This window comes from Rhipicephalus microplus, chromosome X, assembly GCF_043290135.1.
Source record: "Rhipicephalus microplus isolate Deutch F79 chromosome X, USDA_Rmic, whole genome shotgun sequence".
NCBI lineage: Eukaryota > Metazoa > Arthropoda > Arachnida > Ixodida > Ixodidae > Rhipicephalus > Rhipicephalus microplus.
Genome location: NC_134710.1, coordinates 395686607 through 395701059, shown reverse-complemented (window position 1 = coordinate 395701059; position 14453 = coordinate 395686607).

The window sequence follows — 14453 nt, the reverse complement described above, 5'->3', positions numbered from 1 at the left end:
TATGTTGTGATAATTTTGCCTGTTCCAATAAGTATTTAGATTAATGCATGGTGTTCGGTTCAAAATTGTTCAAATTTTATGCTGAACTTTTACTTAAAAGCTGCCAGCAGAGTTTCAACTTGAACAATGAAGTTGGTATTTTGACATACAGTTAAAAAGTATTTCGAAGGCTCTAGTCGCTGCTGTATACAAGCTTATCGCAGTTTTTATAATTGTAGTGATATTTGGTGACAGCTCGTGAATATTTATTTCAAATAAACTGTTGTGGATATTTTTCAAGAGGTTTTTTTATTTCAAAACTATCAGAAAAGTATTAGGTTATTTAGGCGTTATTTTTGGTTATACCGTTATTGGATTCATATTGAATTCGCTTTTGAAATATACTACTCGCAAAACATTTGCTTGCACGCGTCTGTAATACGACAGTGTTCATGCTATCAACGCTTCACCGCTCTACATGCCTGTCCCGCGGTGAAGTGAGCGAAAAAAAAAGAAACGCTGGTTTGAGGCGGGTTCTTTACATGCACAACATACAGTAGATTTCGAAGTGTATTTGGCCGAGAGAGAATACGCTGTCTACGCGTCCTTCCCTTCTGATAAAAGCGTGGCCTCTCGCTCCTCATGTAAACGGAATTGCTTGGCGTGTTGATTGAGTAACACCACGAAGACATTCGTTTGCAGGTCTATCAAGAAGCTGCTACAGATAATCGTGCTTCTCATTTGGCATCGCTATCATAATCAGTAGCGGTGGCATTTACTACGAGTAGCCTAAACTATGCCAGAGTGAGTGCAAGCTGAGCGATCGAGTGACGTGCGTGACGTAGGCACTCAAGTGCTCCGAAACCGGCTCTTTGAGCTGCAAAAAATGCTTATCGAGTTAAAATTATTGTTATATAGTCGGCACATGAACTCTTGAAACCGTCATCATCCATTTTTCATTGCATATCTGCGCCGACTTCGATGCTCTCGGCGATCGTTGCTAACGGAGCAACGAGTCTTTCGGCAGCGTCAACACAGGCATGCGCACAGCGTTTCTGTAGCACCTTGGTAGCACCTACTACTTGATAGCGCCGTCTTCCCATTCGTCGTAGGAGGTTTGCCAGTACGCGTGCGAGCGTCAACATTGTTCTCGCTTTCGCAGCGGCTTCTTCATCAGCTGTGCCCCCGCCCGACACACGACCCCTGCAGCATCGTTATGGTGGCTAAAAGGAGGGTTACCGTGTTTCCATCTTTCCTATCTCTCCTATCCCCTCGATATGTCGTCGCTATATGACTTACCTCATGCCTGTTTTTCTCTCTCTACACCTTTATTCCTATCCTTTAAATCTCTCCTCCCCCCATCTCTTGTGATCTACTGTTGAGGTGTCGCTCGCTGAAGTAGACAGTTACGGGGCTCACTTTTCTCTTCCTTTTTCTCGTAGAACCACTTTGTTTGTGGAGAGGTGTCAGCATCAGTCCACTGGAGAGCGCGCGAAAATTCATCCGGTTGTGACGGCGCTGCTGTCGTTTTCGAGATGCCCCTCCTCACACGTATCAGTCGTTTTTCGTAGCAAATATTTCACACTACCCTACGGATTGTAACAAAGTCTACCTGTTACAATTCTGGTGGCGCGCTGCAAAGCGTGTATTGGCACTGAAAACTAGTGTTTTTAATTCACTTCGTAGTGTATCAGCTACGAAGCTTAAAAGATAGAGAATCAAGTGACTTACCGTGATCTTGACACTAAAACAAAGTCCATGCAGTTTTCAAATATGATGCCGCAGTGTTCTCTGTGATGTCTTAATGCACGTAAAGGTATCGGTAACCATTATTTTTATGACTCGCGCAATCAAGATCTAATTTTACAAGCAAAACATTTATTTTTTTTCGAAAGCGAAAAACAACATGAAAATAAACACAACATATTCATGAGGGTTAAAACCTGCAAGTTATATGAAACTTAGCTAAATCAAGTGAATAAGGCAACTAAAGAGAACAGTAAATATACGATAACCCCGCCGTGGTGGTCTAGTGGATAAAGTACTCGGCTGCTGACCTGTAGGTCGCGAGATCAAATCCCGGCTGCGGCGGCTGCGTTTCCGATGGAGGCGGAAATGTTGTAGGCCCGTGTGCTCAGATTCGGGTGCACGTTAAAGAACCCCAGGAGGTCGAGATTTCCGGAGCCCTCCACTACAGCGTCTCTCCTAATCATATCGTGGTTTTGGTACGTTAAACCCAAATATCAATCAATCAATCAATCAGTAAGAGGAGGAGGAGGAGGAGGAAGGAAAGAAATGAAAGTGAGGGAGGTGAACCAGACGCACGTCCGGTTTGCTACCCTGAACTGGGGAAAGGGGTGAGGGGATTAAAGGAGAAGAGAGAGAGAAGTGAAGGGCCACGTCTGTGTAGATGTGACCTTGTTCATTGCATGCTTATAAGCGGTCGTGTAGTCCGGTCGTCTTTAGAAAACGTAGCAGTGCTCGCGTCGCTTTAATGGCCTGCGACGCGTACAGCCATGAACCAAGGATCTTCTCTTAGGAGAAAGGTCTACTGTCTAGTGTCTCTAACGTTTCGCGTAGCAAGTTGCGCTCGCTCGAAAAGCGTTCACATGAACACAGTAGATGTTCTGTTGTCTCGTCAGTGTCGCACGATTCACATCGGAAGCTATCCGTCATTCCTATGCGAAAGGAGTACGCCTTTGTAAAAGCTACTCCTAACCACAGGCGGCACAGTAAAGTTGAATCCTGGCTGGAGAGGTGCGATAGAACTTGAAGCTTTCTCGATGGGTCCAATTTGTGTAGGCGGCGGTTCCTGACACTGGGATCACTCAGCCAAGTTTCCGACATGAAGTTAGCGAACGAGTGAAGGCTCCTTGCAGCGTTGGTTCTCGACAATGGAATTGGGGTTGTCTGGGCGTCCGCGTGGGCGGATCGGGCAGCAATATCAGCAAGGTCATTACCGACAATACAACAATGTCCCGGTAACCACTGGAAACCCACGTTATGTCCTTTCGATAAAACTTCATGAATCACCTCTCTTATTTTATTCACTAGTTGCTGATGCTTCCTTTGTCATAAAGCTGATTGCAAGCTCTGAAGGGATGCCTTGGAGTCGCAGAACACAGCCCATTTTTGAGGTCGGGCTTCCGCGATATAAAGTATAGCAGCACGTAAGGCGGCAAGCTTCGCTGCTGTGGATGTTGTCCTATGCGACAGTTTGAGCTTTATAGTGACCTGGTACGCCGGGATGACAACAGCACATGTGAAGCTGTCAGCCGAAACCGATCCATCGGTGTAAATGTGGGTCCTCTGGCCGTATTTTCCGTTGAGTAGCGACAATGTCACCTGTCGTAGGACCGCTGTTGAATGACGGCTCTTGTTCGTTATTCCCGGAATATTGAGGCACACCTGTGGTTGTTGTTGGCACGATGGAGGCGACGCTGGTCTTGTTGCTGGAGTGATGCCGAAAGGAAGGCATTCTCTATGGGTAGAAATAATCTTTGAAAACATCGCTTGTGGTCTTTGAAGTGGCAACACTGACATAGTGACCAGGAACTCGGAAGAGGTGTCTTATGTGGGCTCTCAAACTGTCAGTGGTGATGTATGTTTGAATTGGATGCTCTCTTGCAATCATAATTGCCTCGTAGGTTGAGGTGCATCGTGGCAATCCTAAGCACACGCGTAGTGCTTGTCCTTGCAGACTTTCGAGGGTGCGGATGTTCGTCTTGCACGTACTTGCCAGTAACGGCAAGCTGTAGCGCGAAAATCCTAGAAACAGTGCCCTGTATAGCTACATCATTGACCTTATCGATGTGCCCCAAGATTTTCCGCAGAGGAACCACATTATATGGACGATGGAAGTTAGCCTTCTCTTCAGGTAATTGAAGTGGGCACTCCACGAAAGGTCCGTGTCAATAATCACACCCAGGAAGCGATGGTTATTCTGGTATGGAATATTTTGTCCATTGATGGCAACGGGGTATTGTGTCATGGTTCTGTGAGTAAACGCAACCAATGCACATTTCTCTGTTGTGACGGAAAGACCTTGCTTGAGGAGATATGAGTATGTCAGGGTGGCAGCCTGCCGGACTCTTGCACGTACTTGTAGACGAGTTACAGCCGAAGTCTATAGACAAATATCGTAAGCGTATATGGATATGAGGATAGTACTTGGCAAAATTTCATGAAGTCCTACCATCACGATGTTAAATAAAGTGGGACTTAATACGGCGCCCTGAGGGACGCCATGGGAGGTGTAGTAATTGGTGGTAGGTTCATCTGAGGTTTGTACAAAAAATGACCTTCTCGTCAAATAATCCTAGATCCATTGAAACATCCGACCACCAATTCCAACAGCTTCCTACGAGTCTAGGATGGCTTTAAGTGTTACGTTATCATAAGCCCCTTTGACGTCAAGGAAGAGTGCCAGTGGTATGCCTCTGAGGCTCTTCTGTTGCTGGATAAATCTTGTGAGATCAATCACGTTATCAAGAGATGGCCTACCTCACCGAAAACCCGTCATGCAGTTTGGGTATACGTTGTAGCGCTCTAGGTACCATTCTAGGCGTGTAAGTATCATCCTTTCCATGACTTTTCCTACGGAACTTGCGAGGGCAACAGGGCAAAATGATGTCAAATCAAATGGTGACTTTCCTGCTTTGAGTAGTGGCACAAGTCGACTTATCTTCCAATCCTGGGGAACAATGCTCGCCTGCCATGAGTTGTTGCAATAGCTTAACAACTGCCTCCTTGCCTCCTGTTGAAGGTTGGCTAGAGCGGCGTAGGTGATGCCATCGGGTCCTGGTGAAGATCATCGTCGGGAAGCCGCCAAAGATGCGTCAAGTTCTTCTATAGTGAAAAGATTGTTCATTTCGGAGATGCGGGGTTCAAAGATAACACTCCTAATGGGGCCAGCGGACAAGGTGGATACACCAGCAATTCGCGTACAAAACTCATTTGCCACTTCGAGTTGGGTGTGGCCTAAATGTAGGGCTAAAGCCATGAAAGGATGTCTTTGATGGGGAGTCAAGCGCAGGCCACAAATAGTGCTCCAGATGCGTGACAACGGCTTTCGGGGATCTAATGATTTGCAGAATAATTACCAGCGTTCCTGTTCAAACTTGTCTAAATGTCGTTGGACTTTTTTCTGTATGCGTCGCGCCAGCCTCGAGTCGCATATTGCTTTCGTCCGCCTGTATCTTCTTTCCGCCCTTCGGCGAAGCGCGCACAGTTTTTTCAGTTCAACGTTGAAATCTGAACGCTTGCCGGTGAACGGGAGGAGACAGGAAGCTTCCCTCATAGCCTCTTTGATGACATCCTCCAAGTTCTGGTCGGGGTCTTCACGGCATGTATTTTCCATGAGTCGCTGAAATTTGGGCCAATCAATTCTTCGTATTGTAGTCTTAGAAGAGGAGTTAGTAAGAACCCTTATTCGCATATAAGTTGGAATGTGGTCACTCCCATGCGTTTCGATATCTGAAAACCAGTGCACTTGCGACCGGAAGTTTCTGGATACCAGAGTCAAATCGAGGCAACTGCTGTACGTAAGGCCGCGCAGGTATGTAGGACTGCCATCATTTATGAAATATAGGTCATGCTTGGAGGCGAATGACATGAGGTTTCTTCCTTTAACGTCGATCGTCAAACTACCCCAGATTAGGTGATGTGCGTTGAAGTCCCCAGTTATAACCCACGGGCCCGTAGTTGGTGTCAGTATGTCTCGTAGTCGGTCTTGTTCAAATCGTCCGGATGGTGATATGTAGACACCAATGAGTGTGAGAGACACTTTTTCCTTTTTAACACGTAAGCAGACATATTAATTGTCATAATGCGGTTGAACTGCATGATGCACATATGTGAAATATGTGCGATTCTAAACAACCACCTTGCTGTGTTCCTCGCACTTTGAAGAAACAAAAGATTCATACCCTGCTAGTTTAGGAGGTTGTTACACGTTTGGTTCACATAAAACTATTATAGGAATACGATTCATGAATATATACTGACGGAATGAAGAGATGCGGGATCTCAGGCCTCTCGCGTTCCACTGCATTATCGATGCTTGTCGGACCTCGTTGCGAAAGAAGAAAATTGGTCGAGCCATGTTTGCTACTGGAGACTTGCAAATACTGGACTTAGAGCATCCAGTACTTGTAGTGCACTCTGAGCGAGTGGAGACTTCAGGCTGCTGCACAGCTTTCGCATGGCATCCAGCAGTGTTCGGAACATTCTGATGACTTCTGTGTCCTCCTCAGGCAGCTTGTCAGCGGCTGGCTGGAGTGATGTGACTGTCGATGTGCGCTTGGGATTTGCAGGTGGCTGTGATTTCGGCAATGAAGGCCAAACTGATTCATCTGCAACAGTGCTGCTCGTTGGTTTGTTGACCGCACTGACCGCCTTCGGTCTGAAAGGCAAGGGCGGTGGAAGAGAAGGGTGGTGAAGTGGCGCTCTCGATGCAGCGTCTTCGGCATTCTTTGATGAACTGCGGCGACGATGACGCCTCTTTCGGACGGTCCTGGCAGCCTCTCGATGCTACGAATTGTCTCTGACCATTTGTTTCAATACCGCTATTTCTCTTTGGATTTGGGGGCATTCTTTTGACGAAGCTGCATGTGACCCATGAAAATTCGAGCATTTGAGGGTAGTTGCTTCGCAGTCATCCGCAGAATGGGCTTCCGCGCAACGAGGACACACCGTCCTATTTTTGCATACGCTTCTCACATGGCCCATCTTCGTGCACTTATAACACTGTAAAGGCTTCGGTACGAAAGGTCGCACAGAATGCTGAAAGTGTCCTACCTTTACGTGTGAAGGAAGAGAGTCACCCTTGAACATCATGTTCAAGCAGCGTGAGTTTCCCAAACGGACAACTTTTGCGATGACGCTGGCTTCATTTGCCGGTTTGACCAGAACATCGAAGTCGGAGCTGGGAATGGCAGTATCCACATCGTAGATGACTCCAGTGACGACGTTAGAGCTCACAGGAATGTAGGAGCGAACTTTCATTCCCCCCTGCTCGTTGACGTTGCGCAGTATAGTAAGTGCAGTAGCATGCAAAACATCGATGGCCAATACGTTCTTACGCGTGTTAACTCTGATGCCTGTGATCTCGTTTGGCACGAGTCCTTCCAGCATCACCGAAACAGATTGTCTGTTGAGGCGCTTCATGTTACCGTCCGGTACCTCAGGGATAAAAAGGATAGTGTTTGTCACGGGTCTCCTTTTCACTTTCTCGTTCAACGTACTCGATGACGAAGATGTTCTGACGTTCCGCCTCTTCGCTTTACGGCTCAGCACCAGCTTAAAATCGTCGTCGTCAGAAGGCTCTTCGCTGTTCATTGAGTAAACAAGAGTGCCCTCGCTGTCATAGTCGCTGTAGAGCCCCGTACGCTTCCTGGATGCAGCAACCGCCGACACCGCCGTAACTGGCGGACGTCCGTGGGGGTCCACGTCCATCACCGATGGACAAGGATGTGATATTCGTGAAGTTCAGTTATAATTAGGTGAAAAAAGAGAGCACCTACTGAAACAGCAATCTGCTAAGCGATCACTTCGTTGTCCAATCAATCAGTAAATATACGATGATACAATGGGCATACATATACACATGACATTAGGATTTCATTGGAAAACATAGAAACAGTCACAAAACAGGTCACGAAAAAATTATTTCTGCATATGCGAACACAGCCAGACAGTGATATCACAGTTGTTAATGGGGGATTTATAACAATGTGAACAACACAATAGTAAAGTCTCAAGAAGCAACAGAGTGTGAGTAATGCACAATAACAAAAAATAAAACCTTGTTCGCTGAGTTAATACTGTGACCGATAAACCAGACATATCAACTTCAAGAACTTCATTTTTCTGTATTTTTTTATTGGACACGTGTTCCCCAGCGAAATAAAATGCCTTCTAGTCAGTGTAAAAAATCTGATTTGTCACTTCCAGTTTGTGGTGTTCACAACCGGCCATATTTAACCTCTTCAAATACAGGCAAGAGATCAGGTCTGTTAAGCTGTCACGTTTCAAACTTGTTGAAACTGGGCCCCGCCGTGGTGGTCTAGTGGCTAAGGTACTCGGCTGCTGACCAGCAGGTTGCGGATTCCAATCCCGGCTGCGCCGGCTGCATTTCCGATGGAGGCCGAAATGCTGTAGGCCCGTGTGCTCAGATTTGGGTGCTCGTTAAAGAACCCCAGGTGGTCGAACTTTCGGGAGCCCTCCACTACGGGCGTCTCTCATAATCATATGGTGGTTTTGGGACGTTAAACTCCACATATCAATCAACCTGTGCAGGTGATGATCTTGCGTGATGTTCACTGCCACAAGGGTGGTGAGGAAATAAATGTATGTTAGGCATTTCAATTCAGCTAAAATCTGATGGAGCGTTTTGATGAACCTTATAATTATTAACACGCCATCTACCTATTACAGTTTTGGTGAATACAATGCAACGTCAATTAGTGGTTTGTTTGGTTCATTGACCATCAGTTATGGGGTGAACTAAGTTACGTAGCATATTACCGTAAACACAACTATCCACCCAGAAGCATTATGTGCAATCGGCACGATCAAGCTAAGTCATTGGTTGGCCATTATTAAACTGCCGTAAACCACCATGGGGGATCGGCTATGATATGGGCAACGCCTTAGTGTATAAATGAATTTGTTTATAACCTCAAAATGTTTAGCAATATGTCATTTTCAAAATAACTAGTTAGCTTTATTCACGAAAAAAAACACTAATGGTATTACAAAATAAACTCAATTTTTATATTAGCATTCACTTCGTTTCGTCTCGCATAGTAAATCACATACGGCATCGCAAACGCTCCAGTGGCTAAAACCTAGTTCTGTAGCCCAAAAGGAAAGAACCACCAGAAGGGATTTATCAGATCTCATCTTTCGCAGTGGTTCATCTAGAAGTCTTCTTTGATTGGTAAAGAATGTGCATGTTAGTAAGAAATGATGCTGGGCGTAGAGTAGCACAGGGCAAAAAAAACGAAGCTTTATGAGTACTGTAGCGACCGATGTGCATATGTCTGAGTTTCTTTCAGAAACCTACATCAACAACGCTAGAGGTTGTAATGTGAAGCGAAAGACGTAACGGGGCTGCAGTGTCCTTTCTGAACGAAATTGTAGCGCATTCTCTTTCTCACCAGCACCTGAAGTTCTTAGCATGAGCTGTGCTAGCGGCAAGGTAAAGCGCATGATAATGATGAGTGATGATCATGCCACGACAATTTCAAGCAAATGACTTCGCAAGACTCAGTGGTTGAAAATCGTCGTACCACAAAGGTGCAACAAACGAGCGTGCCCCCCAGTCGCTCACCGCGATTTCCACTGCGAGTAGCCGTGAAGCCATTGATATTTCTAAATGCCCTGAGTATTTCATAAGTAGGCGGGTAGTAGGCACACACCAATATTCTAAGTGCCAAAGAATGACAGCATACCATGACAGTTATGAATTAAGCATCATGCATTTCGTACACCTGGCGCACGCATTTAGTCGTCACTACTGACAACAGGCAGCAAGGCGCTCACTAACGAGGAAAATGTGGCTGCTTTCGTTCATGTTTTCCATGTATTTATGACGACATTGTAGATGAACGTCTCTCTGCAATATTCTTGAATTCTGCTCGAAACACTCTCGTGCATCGGCCATGAGTGCTTGTGCCACCATAACTATCAAAACAATGAGGTGCTGCTGTCCGCTAAGGCTCTCAAGGTTGCGCGCCCACCGCACCACAAGTGGAGCTCAAGCGGTTTTCAAGGCGCCCCTTGTAGGTCGCAGTCAGAGTGTATAGAGGTCTTATAGCAGAGCTCTTTAGGTTTGTGTGTGGTGGAAATGGGAAAAGGTAAAGAGAAATAAATAGAAAGGGAGAAATGGAAGGAAAGAAAAACCGAAGAAAATGGAAGGTGAAAAAATTCGGAAAATTTGGGATTACTTTGAATTTTGCTGGTTTTTTTTCTGTTGATGGAAGTACATTCATGGCATCTTGAAGTGGTGGCAAATATTTTTTCCTCCCCAGCGAATACCTTCTAAATGGTGGTTGTGCAGTGGTAATTCTATATTTGTCAGTAAAAGGAAAATGTTCGCTGTTCAATATACTTATCACTCTCTTTGCAACCTTTTCAATATTTTAGTCTTATATATGGTTTAATATTTATTTTATTCATATTTCCCCTAGGTGCGCTCTTTCTGGATCGTGGCATCAAGGTAGCCGACAAGGTCTTTTCTGCAACTCTTTTTTCGGAGCCTGATCTTCTGGATGTCTGGACCAACTACCCTCCACATTCTTTGCAGGTGACAGTTCAGTATTTAATGTATTTGAATGATGTACTAGTTGTGCTTGTCATTTAGAGGTATTGCTGTATTTTAAAGCGACAGAGTAGGGCAAAATTATAATGAAAATAAATTGTTTGTTTTCTCTGCAATTTGCGAAGGGTTTCCCTTTGAATATTTTCCACATTCATGCTTTCCTTAAACAGAATTTTTTTTCTCTACTTGCTTTCGAAAAAGCTGTTTTTCTAAAAGCAAGTAGCGAGTGAAAATGCACCCTAGCCAGTGATCCCATTTTTGTGCCAATTGCGCCAAAGTGCACCAAATCAGATTTACTGTGCCATCCTGATAATATCAGTGAAAGTTGCTCCAAACTGCAGCAAAGTTAGATTAGGGATGGTCTATCACCGGCAATAGTTATGCTGGCACGTCAATACATGTGCACCTTGTTCTCAAGGCCACCAAAGTCACAATCACGTACCTATTTTATTACGCTGAATAAACAGTGGTCGCGCGTGCGTCCTAAAATACACGATGCTATGTTTGGTGTCGACGCAACTCTGTTGTGCAAGTCCGCTTAACGACGACACGTGCTCTCCGCATGGGTTCGTGACGTCTAGTCCAATCGCTAGCATGAAACTGGGGTGGTGATTCATCAGCGACCGTTGTTCATTCCAGAAATGCTTATGATCGTTTGAAGAGTTGTGCTGCATGTAATGAAACAATTTTCACTAGTAACTGTATGCATGCTGCCAGAGTGTCTGTCACGTTTATGTCTGGACATCACATTCTAATTTTTCGTGCTTCTTGTCCGCAGAAGAACACGCAAATACTGGGAACGTGTTACCACTTTTCCTTTTGATATACTTTATCCATGGATCATCATACAGAAGAGCTGTATCGTAATTCCTTCCACCAGCACATCCACGTTTATAATCGCTGTGGCGCTAAACGCCTCTAAAAGACCCTGCCCTTTGGAACTTGAGCTTGCTAAAGTTCAGATTGAAAATTCTCGTCGTGCTTTCTTTTTAAATGCCATCTCATTTACAAAAGCATGCCTCCTGGTCAGAGCAGCCGCAATTCAGTTTTAATATGCGCGGCTATGGTGAGGCCATCGCTGGCGGCTCTGGTGTCGAAAGCCTGTGAAGTGGGTACACCCACGTTCGCCTCTCGCTTTCCAGGGTCAATAGCTGAAGGTTAAAAAAATGAACATCATGGCATCGCATTTATTTCTTCGTTTTGAAATAAACAATGGAGGGGAGGCTGCTGCGTCGCTTGAAATAGCTGGCGCGCGCTATCTCGCGACATAATGAGACTTCTCATGAACTTTCTGTGCTACGAACATCTGCTTTGCGCTTAGATAACTGACAGCACAAAAGCTTCAGACACTAGAGTGATCATTGTCCCTTTAGCCAGCGTTATTTTGAGTTACGGATATCCAATCTAAAAGATACTAGTTTTTAGTTTGACTTATACTCTTAGCAGTGAATGCGATACCAACAAATTGTATCGTTATTCCAAATAATAATGCTTGACGTCCGTGCACTTGCAAAAACTTACTGCACACGCGGTGTTCTATATTTACGACTTTGGTGACTAGAGACCCCCGAAACATCTCTTGCATGCCTGTGCACGTACAGATGAAATCATACTTATTTAGAGCGCCCAGCCAGCCGCTCCCGCTGGCATTTTATTCAGAAATATGTTAAGAGAGATGCTGTAATGCTACCAAACGTGGTCTTACTGCGTGTTAGGCCCTTGTACTATAATGTAAGCATCAACGGAAGCTTGTAGCTAACGTGAGATAGAAGCCGCGGCCAACAACAGTGTCGACAGGCACGCGCTTCACTGCTCTAGACCAGTGTTATTCTATCTGTGCAGCACGAACGGAGCGTACAAATGAATCTCTGATATGACGCGATGATGGTGTGGTCGCCTTGCGATCAATGTTCAGTGCACACTCTTATACGGCCGCTCTAGAAAGCGAAGCACTTTTTGCATAGTCTGTTTGCGTTGAGAGTACAAGACGTGTGCCAGCGATCATGCCCTTTAAGTCTAATAGCAATGCCCCGACCCCCACGTTTCTAGCTCGATCCTTTCCGTCCCTTGTACACGGGCGCCACGTTCCTCTCTGCTTGAGTAACAACCGAAGGGATGCCTGGCACGTGGGGTGATATTATCGCATCCGCTCTCTGTGCAAAGGAGATGAGTCGGCTCTTCTTATCTCTGCTTTAGCCGCATTTGTCGCCCCCGCTTGGGCGATTTTACCCGTGTGTAAAACACGATGCGCCGGTGGACGTTATTGATTGGGACGTTACACAAAACACGACGGCCAGTGGCGTAGCACAGAAAACATGACGGCCAGTAGCGTAACCGGGGGGGGGGGGGGCACATTGGGAACGTGCCTCTCTCCACCTCCAAAAGTTGTTTCGCCATGGCATGCATATAAGTACAAAATAAAATGACCTTTTGCCTGCCCCCCCCCCCCCAGATTTTTAAAATTTTTGACTACACCCATGGCAATGGCAAAAATCAGTCGAGATTGTCAGTATAATTGCTATCACATCAAAAAACAAAATGAATCTTGCCTTCGAGTTGTCTTAGGCGTATGCATAAAGTACCCTGTGACATTTTATTTATGCACTGCTTTCTAGAGGACACGATAGCGGTTTTTGGGAGTATAGACAAAATGCCCTAGGGACATAAAATATTGCTGCATAAGAAAAATGAAGGCTGCGGCGGCTGCATTTGCGATGGAGGTGGAAAAGTAGTAGGCCCGAGTGCTCCTATTTGGGTGCACGTAAAGGAACCCCTGGTGGTCGAAATTTCCGGAGCCCTCCACTAGGGCGTCTCTGATGATCATATGGTGGTTTTGGGACGTTAAACCCCACTTATCAATCAATCAATCATAAGAAAAATGAAGTTTGTTAAATTGTGTATTTTCAACTCGGAGATAAGTGCCGGAGGAGGTTGGCTTTCTGAGACTAGCTGAATGACGTCATATTACGCCCAGCAATCAAATCGATCGTGAAGAAAAAGAACCTTTTTCTTTTATTCTTGAAGTCATCCTAGGGAAATGCATTTGGGACTGTGTGAGTCTCTAGCGTTGTATGTCACAGCGTTTATCTACCATATGTGCTAATAACCACATAGGTGCATTTATATTTTTATTTTATGAAGTACAATTTTATTCAACCAGTATTCTGTTTATTTGCTACAGAAATAATCAATGAACAATTTTTTTAGAATGTTCAACAGCATGACGCCATTATTCTCGCTTCATCAACTGAAAGAGGGAATGCTTTTACTATGATTGGTTCCATAAAATTTGCAATGAAATTAATATTTCTAGCTCTTCACAAGAGCCCCAGAATAACTTTTTAATGTTCTCGGATGCAAATGCAACTTGCTTTTCTTCTAAGATTTGAAGTTAGCTGCTCCAGATTGCTCCAATATGGAAAGTTTTGCTGCACCAAAGTGCTTCAATTGGAAAAAATTTGCTGCTACAAAGTGGTATTAAATGAAAATTTTGCTGCTCCGAAAATTGCTCCGAATTTAAAGAACTCAGTGGCATTACTGGATCCGGGCTTTTTGTGGAACTATCGCCGCTATCACCTTTGAAACTGTTGATGTAAACGTACACTATAATCTCGGGGACTGGAAGTCGCGAAATTACGCAGCTGAATTCTACCATGTCCAATGGGTCGAAATTCAGATGTTCGGTACCAAGCTGTCATGCAACGATCAACAGCAATGTGCTGGAAACTTCAGAAGGACTTATGCGGCCCGACAAAGCAGCACGCCACTCTTGACATGATCATGCATGGTGACAACGAAACTGACAAAACTCCGAATGTGCATGCGCGTCTAACGTTCACCGAACGAAAGCGGCGCTTCTTTCTGCAAACGCTGCCGACGAAACAGTGACAGAAGCAATCATAGATAGCAACAAGCGACCAAGATTTGAAAGCATGTGTGTGTCCAGCGCACGTGGAATAAAAACGGAACTATTGTTTCCCGCAACCGGCACGAACAAAACCACGGTCATTGTGATGCGATCATCGATAGTGACTATGAGCTCCGAAGGTATGCGGCTAATGTAACGGTAGATTAAAGGTGATAAAACATAAAAAGAAGGCACGAAGTGTTTGGGTGTTTATGCTGATCTTTGGTTATGGCATGGTGAAGC